Source organism: Rutidosis leptorrhynchoides, chromosome 1 (genome assembly GCF_046630445.1).
Source record: "Rutidosis leptorrhynchoides isolate AG116_Rl617_1_P2 chromosome 1, CSIRO_AGI_Rlap_v1, whole genome shotgun sequence".
Taxonomy (NCBI): Eukaryota; Viridiplantae; Streptophyta; class Magnoliopsida; order Asterales; family Asteraceae; genus Rutidosis; species Rutidosis leptorrhynchoides.
In genome coordinates this window covers 164,837,501-164,856,625 of record NC_092333.1, presented here as the reverse complement: position 1 = coordinate 164,856,625, position 19,125 = coordinate 164,837,501, and positions in this window count along the sequence as shown.

Sequence of the window (19,125 nt, the reverse complement as noted above, 5' to 3'; positions counted from 1 at the left end):
ATTCTTAGTTAATTAAGGAACTGTTTGTTTAGACACATAAAGGATTGGACCGTTAGGATGACTGAATGTGTTCATGGAAGTCAACTTGACTTGGCCATGGTGTTCTTTATGGTTGAACTCTTTTTAAGGGCCTAACTATCTTTTAAAAACCAATCGTTAACGAAAGCATTGAAACACATCACCTCTCTCGAATATGGTAAACAATGTATTCTATTATTCTTAAGAAAGTTTAGACTTTTGTGGAATGTTAATACGTCATCCAACCGAGTCGCTCAATTGGGTGAGCCGTCTGAACGTGTATGCCTGTAGTCAGACTGCACTTGCGTCGGGGGCAAGGGACGTTGTTGTCTATTCAGAATCTTCAAGCCTATCGCATTACCCAGTGACATGTCTTACGACAGGGGCGTTTAGGACCAATGTAATGAATACAAGACCTCTGCCTATTCATGAGCCAGCATTCCATAATCTCGGCAGAGTAACTGATGAAATCATAGTATGCACTTACTTTAACCTTATATGAATTACAAATTTTATCGCATTTACTTTATCTGTCTTATAAATTAGAAAATCCGAAAATTAAGTAACCACTACTCCTTCATAACTATCTTAGGCTTTAATATAGGTTCGGTTCTACTGATATCTCAAAAATACGACTCTAGGTCATACTTCCCTTACTCATACTAAGGAGTAGTACGATTTAGACCCTGCCAAAAAATAAATTTAAAATAGTACCCCCCCTCTTGGTGGTTGATTCTGACGTATTGCGACCTAACGACACCGCACAAATAAAACCGTCCGTTTCGGCCATATCAACACCCGTTAGAAATATTTCCACATAACCCAAATTCCTGCACCATTTTTATCACGTCCTCATGAATCACATCCTAATATTTCTCTAGAAGGTTAAAGTTAAATCCGTATGGGTCGGGTGCTTTTGAGCAGGCACACTCCCAAACTATGAATTTGATTTCTTCTGGGCTGAAATTAGCTTCTAAAAATCACAATCTGTTTGGTTAAGTTTCATGAAGGGATTGTGGAATGTCCCTAACCTGGGTTACACCTTGAATTTTCTACTGAAGAAAGAAACCGCTGCAACTTTTATTTCAACGGGATTTGTAATCCACAAACCATCTAAATTAATTCCATTTAAATTATTCACCTTGTATTACATTTTTATTTAAGAGTGGAAAAAGTGCGAGTTTTCATCTCCATCAAATGCCCATTTTAATCTACTTTTTTTTGCCGCAACATATATTTATACTTCTTCTCCATTTCCTGCACTTATAAGATATCTACTTCGTGAGATTTGACATCATCCATAGAGGAGTATTAGTTTCAACATTTATTTCCCAGGCATCGATCTTCTTTTTAAGGGATGAAATATCTTCAGGCAGCTTATTGAATTTTACTCCAGCTTACACTTTAAGCCTCTACTTGAGAAACTTAAGTTTATCTATAAGAGTCACATCTGCTATGCTGAAATTTAAGTTGGTAGCCCAAACCTCCTTCACTATAGGCCTAAAGTCATCATGGTCCATCAAAGCATTGAAGAACCGAAAGGGTTTCGACCCATAATTCACCTTTTATGCCTCTACAAAAGAAAACAATATAGGACAGTGGTCAGACAAACATCTCGCCAAAGCAATAGTTGTTGATTTTGTCCAATGATCGAAAAAGGAAGAGGACAGAAGCAATCTATCCAGTATACTAAGCTTTCGTCCATTCTTTTTCATCCAGGTATATTTTTCCCACTAAGAGGGAGATCCACCAAGTCTGAGTTGTGGATGAAATCATTAAAATCCATTGCTTCATCATCCTTGAAAACTGAACCCTTCATATCATCTTGACTTTTGATGACATTAAAATCACCAAAACATATCCAATGCCCTTGTAGTGTTTCTATAAGATGACCAATCTGATTCGACAATCTCTTTTTATTTCTAGCGCCATGTGGACTGTAAACGTTTAGAAAGTATAACATCTCGTCCCAACCACACCTTTTCCCATAAAGAATAAGAAAGTTTTGGTTAGAGATCCGAGCCATCATTTGAAAAGAATATTGTGATGGCCCATCCAAATCCATTTGGACGAATACATCATTCATCGATTTCACAGTGAGGTACTGACCTCTACATGATATGTTTTGTAAACATTGCATTCTTTTGAAAAGGCACACCATAATTGAATATCAAATTCCAAGGTTTTTGACGTTTGATGATTTCTACATATAGACAATCACCGTAAATAATAGTTTACAATACTACATCCATTGATAATGCAGTCAAAATAAGATACATGGTGATGATTTTGTGAATGCAACATTTTCTCGAATAAAGCATGTATGACTCCATGCACATAGGTTGTATCACATATAAGCAAACAGCGGAAGACTTCTAGGAACCTGAGAATAAACATACTTAAAAGTGTCAACACAAAGGTTGGTGTGTTCATAGTTTTAATGTTGCGCATAATCTGTATGTAAAGGTGGATCACAAGATTTCAGTTGTTTCATCCAGAAACGTTTATCAAAATATTCTACAAGATTGAGCAACCTGGTAACTAAACTTTAACGTATATATAATAAGTACCCCTGTTTTAACATACATGCAACCAACATGTACAATACATGCAAACCAACATGTACTAAACTCAAATAGCATACGTCTGCTTTATAGTTCAGGCTAGGGTTTCTATACCTGGAATAGACGGGGATGTCAAGCCCTATGGATCCATATACAACTATTCGCGTCCACCAGTTCTTATAACCGGCAGTTACTAGTTATCAAAGCTAAGGGATTTTCGGTTCAAACTCGATGTAGAATTTAGTATGTACTTGTATCCATTGTGTTTAAAATAAAGTGCATATATTCTCAGTCCAAAAAATATAGATTGCAAAAGCAATTAAAAAGGAAGCATATGAAACTCACCTTAGTAGCACATAAAGTCGTTCACCAAAATGTGACCAAAACTCGGAATGCAAAATAACCGTAGATCTCAATCTAGAGAACATATGTTGGTCAATACATGTCTAACAAGATAGGTCGGGTCATAGTGTATCACAATCCTAATGCTCGAGACTGACATGCAAAAGTTAACAAAAGTCATCTCAAAAAGTCAACCTGACTCAATAGTGACTTTTAAAATTTATACATTAGTTGAATGATCATGGCAATCGAAAATATTTTAACATTTCACATAGTTTCCCAATAATTGAAAAATTAGACTATAGTTTTTATAAAGCTTTAAAATATGATAAATCAGTCAACTTTGACAATTGTTCAACAAAACGAGACGTGTCTTATATAAGAATTTATTTACTCAACTAATAATATCTAAATATTCAATTTATCAATCTTATAGACAAATTGTTTAAATATTAATTGCAGATTCAAAAGCAATTTCAATTAACGTCAATCATAATTCAGTTGACCATAACTTTTAATTCGTTCATCGAAATTACGCAATTTCTAAATGAAAAGTTATTGATTTTTTGCCAGCTTTCCAATAACATGCATATCATATACTTTATATCAGTAGTATATGTGTTAAATTCGTGATTTATCATAGACTATCTAACGACAAAATTTAGCATACAAACATGCATAAACATATATACTCGAGCACTAGACATGGATTGAAATGCCCCGTTAATATTAATTATAAACGTTTCATATTAATTGGTTTCTTTGCAAGGTTTTGACCTCTATATGAGACGTTTTTCAAATCTTGCATTCGTTTTTAAAAACAACCATAACCTTTATTATTGAATAAAGGTCTTAATGACATGATTTAGATTGTCTATCAAAGACAATCTCCTCAAATAAATAAGTTTTTACACAACCCATTACAATATGATCAAATATATTACAACAAATACTTCGAATGCAAGTTTAAACAATATAAACAATTATGACGACTCCAAATCTTGACCTTGGGTTGGCATACAACAGCGAAAGCATTTTTTAATATTCACCTGAGAATAAACATGCTTAAAACGTCAACAAAAATGTTGGTGAGTCACAGGTTTAATTTCTATATAATCATCATAACATTTAATAAGCCACAAGATTTCATTTAATTAAATGCGCAGGATCATTACAACTGGAAAAATCATTCATACGATGAGTCGCCTGGCAACCGACCTTAACATAGAGCGCTTAAGATATCTGGCATCATACATTCCACTATTCAAATGTATGACAAGAACCCTTCGAAGTACTAAAGCATTTCCACCATTCGAAAATGGGGGTGGTTGGTGCCCGTAGATCTACCTTTAGGATTCGCGTCAATTAGTGTTTTTCACTAATTCTTAGGTTACCAAGCATAATAATAATAAGTACAGATATCCGGTATAACAGAACAGTCGTAGAATGTAGTTTCATGAACTTGTGCTTATTTTGTAAAACATTTATAAATTTGCATGTATTCTCATCCCAAAATAATTTAGATAGTAAAAATGGGACTATAACTCACTTGTGATGATTTTCGAATAGATGGTGATAAGACTTGGCCTTTTGACAAATTCACGAACCTAATAATAATATTCTTGTGTCAAGATATATATATATATATATATATATATATATATATATATATATATATATATATATATATATATATATATATATATATATATATATATAATTAATATTCCATACTTATGATACTTGTGATAATTTTAATTCTCCATTGTTAGTAGTTCAACGTTCGTAGTCCAATAGTCCAATAGCCCAATAGTCCAATAGTCCAATATATATATAAATATAAATGCGTATATTGTGTTAGAATTCACTAACACTATAATATATTGTCTTAATATAATAAGACACATAATATGTATATTGTCTGAAGCAATCCGCGACCCATTGTATACATGTCTCAGGCTTGATCACAACTCAAAGTATATAATATTTTGGAATCCACTTCGACCCACAGCTAACTCGAAATTACTGCCAATGGTGTCTTATAGTTCGTTCCAATAATATATATAGAAGAAATCAAAATGATATGTCAAAACGCTGTATACGGATCCACGGTGATCAAGTCATATATATATATATATATATATATATATATATATATATATATATATATATATATATATATATATATATATATATATATATATATATATATATATATATATATATGGTGCCTTACGATCTTTATTAAGACTATAATATATTGTCGTAGAACTTAATCACGACTATTATAAATTGTATTTCCATAAGTTCGGGAACAAGACATGTATAAATACATGTAGGATACAAGGTAAGTTAGCTAGAATAAGGTTAGCATCCATTTTTATTAATCAAAACCGTAGCTAAAAACAAGCAAAAATATCCAATTTTGTTTTACCCATAATTTCTTGGTTACAAATCCGTTTTGAGTGATTCGAGTTGCCATGGTTTCGTATCGAACTCAACATTATTAATATTAACATAAAACGTATAAGTTTATAGTTGAAAATATAGCTTAGTTGTCAAATAAGAGAAGATAGTCATATCCGTCATAAGAACGACATCTTGATGAACCTTTTGAAAAACATACTTCCACTTAGAGTTTAACCATGGATTTTGGATATATTTCATATCCATATAAAATAAGATTTTTCACCAAAGGAAATCTTTTAATTCAAAGTTTAAGATAGGTTTTTAAAATTAAACCCAAAACAGCCCCCGATGATCTATGATGGCGTATGTTCAGTTTTAAGGTGTTCTTCGTGTTTAAAAGTTTAATATCCATATGTTAGCTTGACATACTGTCATAATACATGTATTGAAGTATTTTAAAAGTCAATTTAGAAGGATTAAATTTATTTGTGAACAAGTTTAGAATTAATCTAAACTATGTTCTTGTTGTTGTAAGTTATAAACTAATAATAAGATAGCTATATGGATATGAATCGAAAAAGATTATGAATAAGGTGACTACCTTAAATTAAATGAACAAAGTTGCTGAGAAAATAAGATGATAATCTTGTGATCAAAGATATCCTTGATGGCTTGTAATCCTTGGAGTAGAATCGTAGAATGAACAAAAGTTCGAATAAGATTTCTATCTTGAATTAAGATAGTTATAAGTATATGAATTGAAGCAAAACTTACATATGATTCTTACCTTGATAAAGAGGAGTAGATGAGTTAACAAAGTGTTTTTTAAGCTAGTTTATGATCAAAGTGAATGACGATTTTCTAGTACTTGAAGTATGTGTGTTTAAAGAGTGTTTAAAGAGTAAAAAGAGTGTATCAAAATAGCTGAGAGTGAAGGTAAGTTAAATAGCTGATATGAATGAGTAAAAAGAGTGTTAAAGGTCGTGGTTCATGCATATGGTTAAGAGACTGTATCAAAATTTGGAATATAGCATAATAATGCAAACTAGAAGTTAAATGTTGGTTCCCACATGTCTCCATCATGTTTAACCATGTTTTGTGACTCATAGGGCTGCTAAGGAGGCTATAATTAGTATTTCATATTGGTATATACTCATAGTATTTAAGTATGGAAGCTGGGTATGATACGGGTGTAAATACCGAATGAATACGAATAGAATTCTTGATGGAATTGAATGAGATTATGAGTATAGCTATCTTTGTTGAGTATAAGTATGTTAGTATATATGTTTAAGTCCTTCAAGAGTGTATTAATACATATTAATACAATACATATAGATACATTTTAATTTAGAAGTTATTACAACGTTAATCTTTATATATATATATATATATGTATATAATCTTGAAGTCTTTAAGTTAGTAATCTCATTTTATGTATATAACCAATTGTTATTATATGTAATGAGATACTTAAATATCATTTTATCAAATCATAAGTATATACATATATCCATATATACATCATTATATAATTATTTCGAGTTATGACGTTCGTGAATCGTCAGACAAACTGGGTGGCCAAACATTTGTATAAAATTCAGTTCAAATAACCAAATCTTAATGAGTTTGATTGCTTAACATGTTGGAAACATTAATTATGTAAATAATAATCTTCTACATATTAGCGGAAAAATCCGGGTCATTACATTACACACCCGTTAAATTAAATTTCGTCCCGAAATTTAGAATTGTACCTAGTTAACGTGCGATATCGGGAAACAAATGTGGGTACTTCAGCTTCATTTGGTCTTCTAAATCCCAAGTAAATTCAGGTCCTCTATGAGCATTCCATCGAACCTTAACGATTGGTATCTTACTTTGTTTGAGTCGTTTGACCTCACGATCCATAATTTCGACGGTTTCTTCGAAGAAATCTAGTTTCTCGTCAATCTTAATTTCGTCTAAAGGGATAATGAGATCTTCGGTAGCTAGGCATTTCTTCAGGTTTGAAACATGAAAGGTGTTGTGAATCTTTTCTAATTGTGGAGGTAGCTCAAGTCGATAGGCCATCGGCCCAATGCGTTTTTCAATCTTGAATGTCCCAATGTATCTTGGGCTCAATTTCCCCCGCTTTCCAAAATGAATAACACCTTTCCAAGGTGATACCTTAAGCATAACCATATCACCCTCCTCAAACGCTAAAGGTTTTCTCCTAACATCTGTATAGCTCTTTTGTCGACTCCGGGCTGTTTTCAATCGTTGCTGAATCTGAATGATTTTATCGGTGGTTTCTTGGATAATTTCTGGACCTGTAATCTGTTTATCCCCCACATCACTCCAACAAATCGGAGAACTGCATGTCCTACCATAAAGTGCCTCGAATGGTGCCGCCTCAATACTAGAATGGTAGTTGTTGTTGTAGGAAAACTCAGCTAACGATAGATGTTGATCCCAACTGTTTCCAAAATCAATAACACATGCTCGTAGCATGTCTTCGAGTATCTGAATCGTCCTTTCACTCTGCCCATCAGTTTGTGGATGATAGGCAGTACTTAAATCTAGACGAGTTCCCAACGCTTCGTGTAATGCCTGCCAGAATCTGGAAGTAAATCTGCTATCACGATCAGAGATAATAGAGATTGGTATACCATGTCTAGAAATAACTTCTTTCAGGTATAATCGTGCTAATTTCTCTATACCATCCTCTTCTTTTATTGGCAGAAAGTGTGCTGACTTAGTAAGACGATCGACTATTACCCAAATCATATCATAACCACATGCGGTTCTCGGTAACTTAGCAATGAAATCCATGGTAATGTTTTTCCATTTCCATTCTGGGATTTCAGGTTGTTGGAGTAGACCCGATGGTTTCTAATGTTCAGATTTGACTTTAGAACAAGTCAAACATTCTCCTACATATGTGGCTATATCGGCCTTCATTCCTGGCCACCAAAAGTTTCTCTTGAGGTCTTGGTACATTTTTCCCGTTCCGGGATGTATTGAATATCTAGTTTTATGTGCTTCATCTAGTACCACTTTCCTCAAATCCCCATTCTTTGGTATCCAAATTCTTTCAACTAAATACCTAGTTCCGTCTTCCCGAATATTAAGATGTTTTTCTAATCCTTTGGGTATTTCCTTTCGAAAAATTCCTTCCTTCAAAACCTCCTGTTGTGCCTCTTTTATTCGAGTAGTAAGATTAGTATGAATAATCATATTCATAGCTTTTACTCTAATAGGTTCTCTTTCCTTCTGGCTCAAGGCATCGGCTACCACATTCACTTTACCCGAGTGGTAACGGATTTCACAATCATAATCATTTAACAGCTCAACCCACCTACGCTGCCTCATATTTAGTTGCTTTTGATTTAAAATATGTTGGAGACTTTTGTGGTCGGTGTATAAAATAAACTTGACCCCATATAGATAATGTCTCCACATCTTTAATGCAAAAACAATGGCGCCCAATTCCAGATCATGTGTGGTGTAGTTTTGTTCATGAATTTTGAGTTGTCGAGAAGCATATGCAATCACCTTCTTCCGTTGCATAAGAACACACCCAAAACCCATTCTTGATGCGTCGCAGTAGATAACAAAATCTTCCATTCCGTCACGTAACGATAAAATAGGTGCCGTAGTCAACTTCTTTTTCAACAATTGGAAGGCACCCTCTTGTTCAGAAGTCCATTCATACTTTTTCCCCTTGTGGGTCAAGGCAGTTAAAGGTTTGGCTACTCGGGAGAAATCTTGAATAAATCTTCTATAATAACTGGCTAAACCCAAAAATTGACGTATTTGCATTGGAGTTTTCAGGGTTTCCCAATTTTTGATGGCTTCGATCTTGGCGGGATCAACTTTGATTCCATTACTACTGACTACGTGGCCAAGAAATTGTACTTCATTTAACCAAAAAACGCACTTAAAGAATTTTGCATAAAGTTATTCTTTTCTTAACAACTCTAATACAAGTCTCAAGTGTTGTTCGTGTTCTTGGTTATTCTTCGAATAGATAAGAATGTCATCAATAAAGACAATAACAAACTTATCTAAATATGGACTACATACTCGGTGCATGAGATCCATGAAAATTGCGGGTGCATTGGTTAGACCGAATGGCATAACCATGAATTCGTAATGGCCATAACGAGTTCTGAAGGCTGTTTTTGGTATACCGGCTTCTTTAACCCTCAGTTGATGATAACCCGATCTTAAGTCGATTTTGGAGTATATGCTCGAACCTTGGAGTTGATCAAATAGGTCGTTGATTCGGGGTAAAGGGTATCAGTTTTTGATGGTTACTTTGTTCAGCACACGGTAATCGATACACATGCGAAAAGACCCATCTTTCTTTTTAACGAACAAAATTGGAGCTCCCCATGGTGACGTACTCAGTTGGATAAAACCACGTTCTAATAATTCTTGTAGGTGACTTTGTAATTCTTTCATTTCAGTGGACGCAAGTCTACATGGAGCACGAGCTATTGGTGCAGCTCCTGATACAAGATCTATTTGAAATTCAACGGATCGATGTGGAGGTAGTCCCGGTAATTCGTCCGGAAACACCTCAGGAAATTCTCTTGCAACAGGAACGTCATCGATTTTATTTTCTTCTTTTTCAACCTTCTCGACGTGTGCTAGTATGGCATAGCAACCTTTTCTTATTAGTTTGAGCGCCTTCAAACTACTAATAAGATTTAATTTCGCATTACCCTTTTCTCCGTACACCATTAAGGGTAACCCGTTTTCTCTAGGAATGCGAATCACCTTCTCATGACAAACAACTTCGGATTTCACCTTGGACATCCAGTCCATTCCAATAATTACATCGAAGCTTCCCAATTCCACCGGTATTAAATCAATTGCAAACGTTTCTCTAACTAAACTAATTTTTCGATTTCGGCAAATTTTATCAACCTTAATTAGTTTACCGTTTGCTACTTCAACTATACACTTTTTATCCAAAGGCATTAACGGGCAATTTAATTTGGCACAAAATTCTCTACTCATAACTTCTATCGGCACCCGAATCAAATAAAACATAAGCAGGTGTATTGTTGATAAGAAACGTACCCGTAACAAGCTCCGGGTCTTCCTGTGCTTTCTCCCCATTAATGTTGAAGGCTCTCCCACAGCCTTGCCTATTTCCATTCCTGCACTGGTTTATGGTATGACCCGGTTTTCCACATCCATAGCAAACAATGCCGTTATTATTTGTTCCGGCATTATTTACTCCTTTGTTTCTATTTGGTCCGTAGACTTCACACTTTGCCGCAATATGGCCATTCCTATTACACTTGGTACATAATTCTCTACAAAACCATTCCGGATGAAACGTATCACACCTGGGGCATATAGATCTTTGCCTTTTGTTGTCGTTGTTGTTGTTCTTGTTGTTGTTGTTAGGGTTATTGTTGTTGAGTTGTTTGTTGTTGTTATTGTTGTGATTGGGATTGTTGTTGTTGTTATTATTATTGGGATGGCTGTTGTGGTTATTGTTACGGTTGTTGTTGCGATTATTGTTGTTGTTGGGGTGGTTGCGATTGTTGTTATAGTTGTTGTTTTGATTGTTGTTATTGTACTGGTGACCCTGATCACTGCTTTCCTCCCACTTTCTTTTTCCCTGTTTCATTATGGCATCCTCGGCCGCTTCTTTCTTTATCCTTCCTGTAATTTGGCCTATCAATTTGTGGGCTATAAGGCTCGCTTTCTGCATTGTTGCAGGGTCGTTAGCACCTACATGCTCTTGGATTCGTTCCGGCAACCCTTTTATGAATGCTTCAATTTTTGCTTCTTCGTCCTCAAATGCTCCAGGACACATTAAAGCCAGTTCATTGAATCGTCGCTCGTAGGTAGTGACATCTAACCCTTGGTTTGTCAGTGCTTTAAGCTCTACCTTGAGCTTGTTGATTTCGGTTCTGGGACGGTACTCTTCCGTCATCATGTGCTTGAAAGCGGACCATGGAAGTGCGTAGGCGGTATTCTGTCCTACGTAATCCATGTAGGTATTCCACCATGTCAAAGCAGTACCCCTGAAAGTATGTGTGGCATACTTAACTTTATCCTCTTCTGCACAGTTGCTGATTACGAACATGGCTTCAACCTTCTCTGTCCACCGCTTTAATCCAACGGTTCCTTCAGTTCCTTCAAACTCGTTGGGTTTGCAGGCCATAAAAGCTTTATAGGAACTTCCTACCCGGTTGCCATTGTTTCCTCTACTGCTGAAACTCGATTGGTTATTGTTGTTCATTGCATTCACCACTGCAGCCATATTTGAAGCGAAAGCTTGAAGTTCTTTTGTGTTCAATTGTTGTTGTCTAGTAGCTGGAGGAGCCATTTCATTCAAAAATAGCCGACTGAGTTAATCATATAGAATTTTAGAAGTAGCCAAAAAGTATTTTGTAGCTTAATATGAACTTATTATTATAAAAGCCTTTTCTTCATATTAGCGTTTTATAACTATAATAATGTTCATACTTAGCAGCTAACACACAAATTAACTACTAAAATTCTAATATGAAAAACTATGGTAAGTTATTACGTTACTACGTAATAATAAGTTGTAATAATAATAATAAACATTCCATGCTTATTCTTGTTATTATACAATCATAAGGAAAATTACATTGCGGATTTTCTTACAAACTTAAACACACAATATAATACATATTATACAATGCATGGAATGCAGGATAGCTGCAAATGGTTCAAGAACGGCGAGATTTCTTAGATGTTGACATTGTTTCTTTCTCGGCCAAACGCTTGGATTTTCGTTTGGATAGTTCTTTTTCCAATTCCTCCCAATTGGTTCTTTCGGCTAATTGTTTGGGAGCAAAACCAACAGTCGTTATACGAGCGGTCATTTTATAAACTGGTCTCTTAGGTGGTTCAGGTGGATGATCACAAACATTTTGGGTCATAATAGGTTCATCGGGTTTGGGATCGGGTATAACAGCCAAAGATTTTCCCAAATCACGTTGTGGTTCGGTAATTTCCACAACTTCTTCAGGATCCTCTTCTTCGGGTTCCTCTTCGGGATCTTCTTCTGGATCCTCTTCTGGAACCTCTACTGGCAATTGTGAATCTTCCCAATTTTCCCAACAATTTTCCACTTTAATAGTAGCACCAAAAGTTAACTTTTTCGTTGGTTCATAAGTCGTATGCTTTGACTCAGCCTCTGAATCACTTGATAAGTAAATGAAATCTGAATCACTAGAGATGATTATATGATCGGATGAAGTCATATATCACATAATAGCAGGCACGTTAAGAGAATGATATATCTTATGTTTCCAACAATTATATTAAGCAATCATTTTTAAAATAATTACGGTCGAAGTCCAGACTCACTAATGCATCAAAAATCAGTTAGACACACTAATGAAAAATTTTCTGATTCTCTAAGACCAACGCTCTGATACCAACTGAAATGCCCCGTTCATATTAATTATAAACGTTTCATATTAATTGGGTTCTTTGCGAGGTTTTGACCTCTATATGAGACGTTTTTCAAATCTTGCCTTCGTTTTTAAAAACAACCATAACCTTTATTATTGAATAAAGGTCTTAATGACATAATTTAGATTGTCTATCAAAGACAATCTCCTCAAATAAATAAGTTTTTACACAACCCATTACAATATGATCAAATACATTACAACAAATACTCCGAATGTAAGTTTAATCAATATAAACAAATATGCCGACTCTAAATCTTGACCTTGGGTTGGCATACGACAGCGGAAGCGTTTTTTAATATTCACCTGAGAATAAACATGCTTAAAACGTCAACAAAAATGTTGGTGAGTCACATGTTTAATTTCTATATAATAATCATAACATTTAATAAGCCACAAGATTTCATTTAATTAAATGCGCAGGATCATTACAACTGCAAAAATCATTCATACGATGAGTCGCCTGGTAACTGACCTTAACATAGAGCGCTTAAGATATCTGGCATTATACATTCCACTATTCAAATGTATGACAAGAACCCTTTGAAGTACTAAAGCATTTCCACTTTTCAAAAATGGGGGTGGTTGGTGCCCGTAGATCTACCTTTAGGATTCGCGTCAATTAGTGTTTTTCACTAATTCTTAGGTTACCAAGCATAATAATAATAAGTACAGATATCCGGTATAACAAAACAGTCGTAGAATGTAGTTTCATGAAATTGTGCTTATTTTGTAAAATATTTATAAATTTGCATGTATTCTCATCCCAAAATAATTTAGATAGTAAAAATGGGACTATAACTCACTTGTGATGATTTCCGAATAGATGGTGATAAGACTTGGCCTTTTGACAAATTCACGAACCTAATAATAATATTCTTGTGTCAAGATATATATATATATATATATATATATATATATATATATATATAATTAATATTCCATACTTATGATACTTGTGATAATTTTAATTGTCCATTGTTAGTAGTCCAACGTTCGTAGTCCAATAGTCCAATAGTCCAACAGTATAAATATATATATAAATATAAATGCGTATATTGTGTTAGAATTCACTAACACTATAATATATTGTCTTAATATAATAAGACACATAATATGTATATTGTCTGAAGCAATCCGTGACCCATTGTATACATGTCTCAGGCTCGATCACAACTCAAAGTATATAATATTTTGGAATCCACTTCGACCCACATCTAACTCGAAATTACTGCCAATGGTGTCTTATAGTTCGTTCCAATAATATATATAGAAGAAATCAAAATGATATGTCAAAACGCTGTATACGGATCCACGGTGATCAAGTCATATATATATGGTGTCTTACGATCTTTATTAAGACTATAATATATTGTCGTAGAACTTAATCACGACTATTATAAATTGTATTTCCATAAGTTCGGGAACAAGACATGTATAAATACATGTAGGATACAAGGTAAGTTAGCTAGGATAAGGTTAGCATCCATTTTTATTAATCAAAACCGTAGCTAAAAACAAGCAAAAATATCCAATTTTGTTTTACCCATAATTTCTTCGTTACAAATCCGTTTTGAGTGATTCGAGTGGCCATGGTTTCGTATCGAACTCAACATTATTAATCTTAACAGAAAAAGTATAAGTTTATAGTCGAAAATACAGCTTAGGTGTCAAATAAGAGAAGATAGTCATATCCGTCGTAAGAACGACATCTTGATGACCCTTTTGAAAAACATACTTCCACTTAGAGTTTAACCATGAATTTTGGATATATTTCATATCCATATAAAATAAGATTTTTCACCAAAGGAAATCTTTTAATTCAAAGTTTAAGATAGGTTTTTAAAATTAAACCCAAAATAGTCCCCGATGATCTATGACGGCGTATGTTCAGTTTTAAGGTGTTCTTCGTGTTTACAATGTTAGAGAGAACAGTGGGAATGTAATTTATTTTTATTTGATTTGATGCCTTCCTCCAGCAATTACATCGCATATATAAATAGAGTAGATGGACACAAACCTAATGGACTATCAAATATAAATGGGCCCTTACATCAATGGGCTAACAATACATGACACTGTCTAACAGCCCCCCGCAGTTGGAGCGGGAGCATTACGAACGCTCAAACTGGTCCTGAACTCATCAAAAAGAACAGTAGGAAGTCCTTTGGTGAAGATATCGGCATACTGATATCGCGATGGAACATGAAGAACACGCACATGTCCTTGTGTGACAAGATCCCGCACGAAATGAATATCAATCTCTATGTGTTTCGTACGCTGGTGCTGAACCGGGTTACCGGACATGTATACTGCACTCACATTATCACAATACACAATAGTGGCAGAAAACAAAGGACAATGAAGTTTGCGAAGTAGATTGCGAAGCCAACATGTCTCGGAAATAGCATTAGCAACCCCACGGTACTCTGCTTCGGCACTAGAGCAAGATGGACTCAACTGTCATTTTGAGGACCACGACAGAAGGTTATTACCCAAAAATACACAATATCCTGAGGTCGAGCGGCGAGTATTGGGGCATCCATCCCAGTCAGCATCTGAGTAGGCTGTCAGAGATTTCGTAGATGATGCAAAGAGCTGTAGCCCGAGATCAAGTATACCTTTAATATACAGAAGAATCCGCTTAAGTGCGGAAAAATGTTGCTCTCGTGGGTCATGCATGAATAAGCATATTTGCTGTACAGCGTAAGAAATGTCTGGTCTCGTGAAAGTCAGGTACTGAAGAGCCCCAGCAAGGCTGCGATACAAAGTCGGATTAGCAACCGGTGGACCTGACGTACTAAGCTTGGAGCCAGTTTTCACCGGGGTTCTGCTCGGGTGACACCCCGCCATATCTGCACGCTCTAGAATCTCATTAGCGTATTTCTTCTGAGATAAGAACATCCCTGAAGAGGTACGAGTAACTGAAATACCCAAGAAATAGTTTAGCGGGCCAAGATCGGTCATGGAGAACTCTCGGTGTAGAGAGGCAATAATCCGCTGAAGAAACTCGGTCGATGAGGCAGTCAGAAGAATATCGTCCACATATAATAAGAGATATGCAATATCGGTACCATGTCGATAAATAAATAAGGAAGTGTCGCATCGGCTTTGCTGAAAACCGACACTCTGAGCATAGCCTGCGAATCGCTGGTACCATGCACGTGGAGCCTGCTTCAATCCGTAAAGGGATTTCTGCAAAAGACACACATGATCTGGTCATGAGGGGTCACGAAATCCTGGAGGTTGATGTATATTGATAGTCTCAGAAAGATGACCATGAAGGAAAGCATTCTTGACATCTTGCTGATGGACGGGCCAGTGTCGAGAAATAGAAAGGCTGAGAACAGTCCGAATTGTGGCCGGTTTAACAACCGGGCTAAATGTCTCATCACAATCAATACCAACTTGCTGGTTGCGACCATTAGCAACTAGTCGAGCTTTATACCTGCTCAAAGTCCCATCAGTATTAAACTTATGCTTAAACAACCACATAGAGTGAACTATGTTCGTGTCTGAAGGGCGTGGCACAAGTGTCCAAGTACCATTTTTAATTAAAGCATTATTCTCCTCGGTCATAGCATGTTTCCATTTAGGGTCTTTAAACGCGTGAGAGTAAGAGGTAGGAATGGGAGAAGTGGTGGACACATGAAGATTTAGATGTTGTACGGGTTTAGTAGTGCCAAGGCGGTGACGAGTGACCATAGGATGAATGGAGGAGGTGTTAGTAGTGGTTGGATTTGGTGGGATATGAGGTGGTTGTGGTGGTGGTGAGGGTGAAGGTGTAGGAGGTGTGGCATTTTCAGGTGAGGGTGGTATTATGTGATCGGAGGTAGGTAGTGAGGGAGTGTTATTTATAGTGAAGCTACGTGAGAATGAGTTAGGTGGTGGATCTAGGAAGTCGTAGGAAGTGGTAGGAGAATGATAGGATATAGAGGAACCATATGGGAACAATTTTTCATGGAAGGTAACGTGGCGGGATAATATGACTTTGTTGGTGGAGAGATCAAGACATCGATAGCCTCGATGATTAGATGGGTATCCAAGGAAGATGCACGGAGTAGAGCGGGGAGCAAGTTTGTTGGTTGTGTTTAGATGAGGGTAACAGAAGCAACCGAAGACACGTAGTGTGAAATAGTTAGGTGGATTTTTGTAAAGTCGTGTGTGAGGAATATCATAGTTAATGGCAGATGATGGAAGAAGATTTAGAAGGTAGGCGGCCATATGTAGTGCCTCTGTCCAGAAGTTTGGAGGTAGGTTTGCTTGGAATAGGAGGGTGCGGATTAGGTTATTTATGGTGCGGATCATTCTTTCAGATTTGCCATTTTGTTGGGAAGTTTGGGTGCAAGATAGTCGAAGTTGAATGCCATTTGATTGGAACAGTTGGTGAAAGGGCGTGTTATCGAATTCCCCTCCTTGATCACATTGGAAAGCTTTAATTTCAGTGTTGAATTGTGTTTTAATGAATGCGCAAAATTGTACAAATATATTGAATACTTCAGATTTATTGCGCAATGGAAACACCCATAAATAATGCGAATAATGATCCAAGAAAATAACATAGTATTTAAAACCACTAAGACTTAAAATGGGAGAAGTCCATAAATCAGAATGAATAATATCAAATGCAGAAGTAACATGCGAACTAGAACTATGGAACGGAAGTCTCACATGTTTGCCAAGTTGGCATGCATGGCAGAACTCAGGAGGCTTTGTTTTATTACAAGTTATGGAATTATTAGAAACAAGACGACGAATTGATTCAACGCTGGGATGACCGAGACGTTGATGCCAGGTAGTGGAGGTAGTGAGGAGAGCATGTTGAACAGGTAATGACTGAGGTATGAATGGGTAAAGATCTCCGGTGCTATCACATCGGAGGAGCAGACGGTGAGTCAAGTAGTCTTTCATAGAAAAAGCAAACTCGTCAAATGAAATACAAACTTTATTATCACGAGCAAAACGACGAACGGAAATAAGATTTTTAACTATGTTAGGTGTAATGAGAACATTAGACAGGTGTAAGGGTCAGTTAACATTAGGCAAAATGCTATGACCAGTGTTGACAACGGGGATGTGGTTCCCGTCACCAACAGCAACAGAAGGATAAATACAATGATTAAAAACAGTACTTAAATTTTCAATGCTAGGGGTGAGGTGAGTTGACGCACCAGTATCCATAATCCAACCGGAATTACCATAGTCTGGGGGAGTGTTGACATTAAATGCCTTCGGTATAAAAGTCCCCTGATGTTGCATTGGATCGAAAAATGGGCTGTTAGCGGGTGCAGCTGGCCCGCTGAAAAAGGTTGTAAGCCCACTACCGTGTTATTGTCGTTGGGCCTGCATAATTAAGAATCAATATCAAAAGGATGATGAATGATGATGTAAGATAGCAACTTCAATTCTCTTTTTTTTTTCTTTCTGTCCACACGTGACCAGCAAACAAAAACCAAGAATGGTATGAAGCAACAGTACCCAATCTCAATAAGAAAACTAAATGAATTTATTTTTGAGATTCGCTTCCTGCTTTGATGCTTTCTCTATTTTGATCTTTAACAATAATAAATAAATGAAATATATGCAGTCGATGGGTATCAAATAAAAAGTAATGATCAGTTGCCGTGACCTTATTGATGCTCGCAATAAAACAAATACTCCGTAGTAACAAAGTAGAGAAAATCAATTAATCAATTTGTTGTTATAACAAAGTTGAGAGATTAATTAGTCGTGACATGTATTGAATCAAATTGCTAGTAGGTGTTGGGTGTCTCAACAATTAATTATGAGAAGAGCAGATTGTTGTTTTGGAAGTGAAAATAGAAGGAGAAAAAAAAGGTATAAAGATGAAACACAGATCGATATAGCATGTAAACTTATCTTGATTTTTTTTTATCGATTGCTTTGAATGGTGAAGCCGCTGATAATAGAATTAGGGTTTTCTAGCGTCTGATACCATGTTAGATAGAACAGTGGGAATGTAATTTAGTTTTATTTGATTTGATGCCTTCCTCCAGCAATTACATCGCATATATAAATAGAGTAGATGGACACAAACCTAATGGACTATCAAATATAAATGGGCCCTTACATCAATGGGCTAACAATACATGACACTGTCTAACATACAAGTTTTATATCCTTATGTTAGCTTGATATACTGTCATAATACATGTGTTGAAGTATTTTAAAAGTCAAGTTAGAAGGATTAAATTTGTTTGTGAACAAGTTTAGAATTAATCTAAACTATGTTCTTGTTGTTGTAAGTTATAAACTCATAATAAGATAGCTATATGGATATGAATCGAAAAAGATTATGAATAAGGTGATTACCT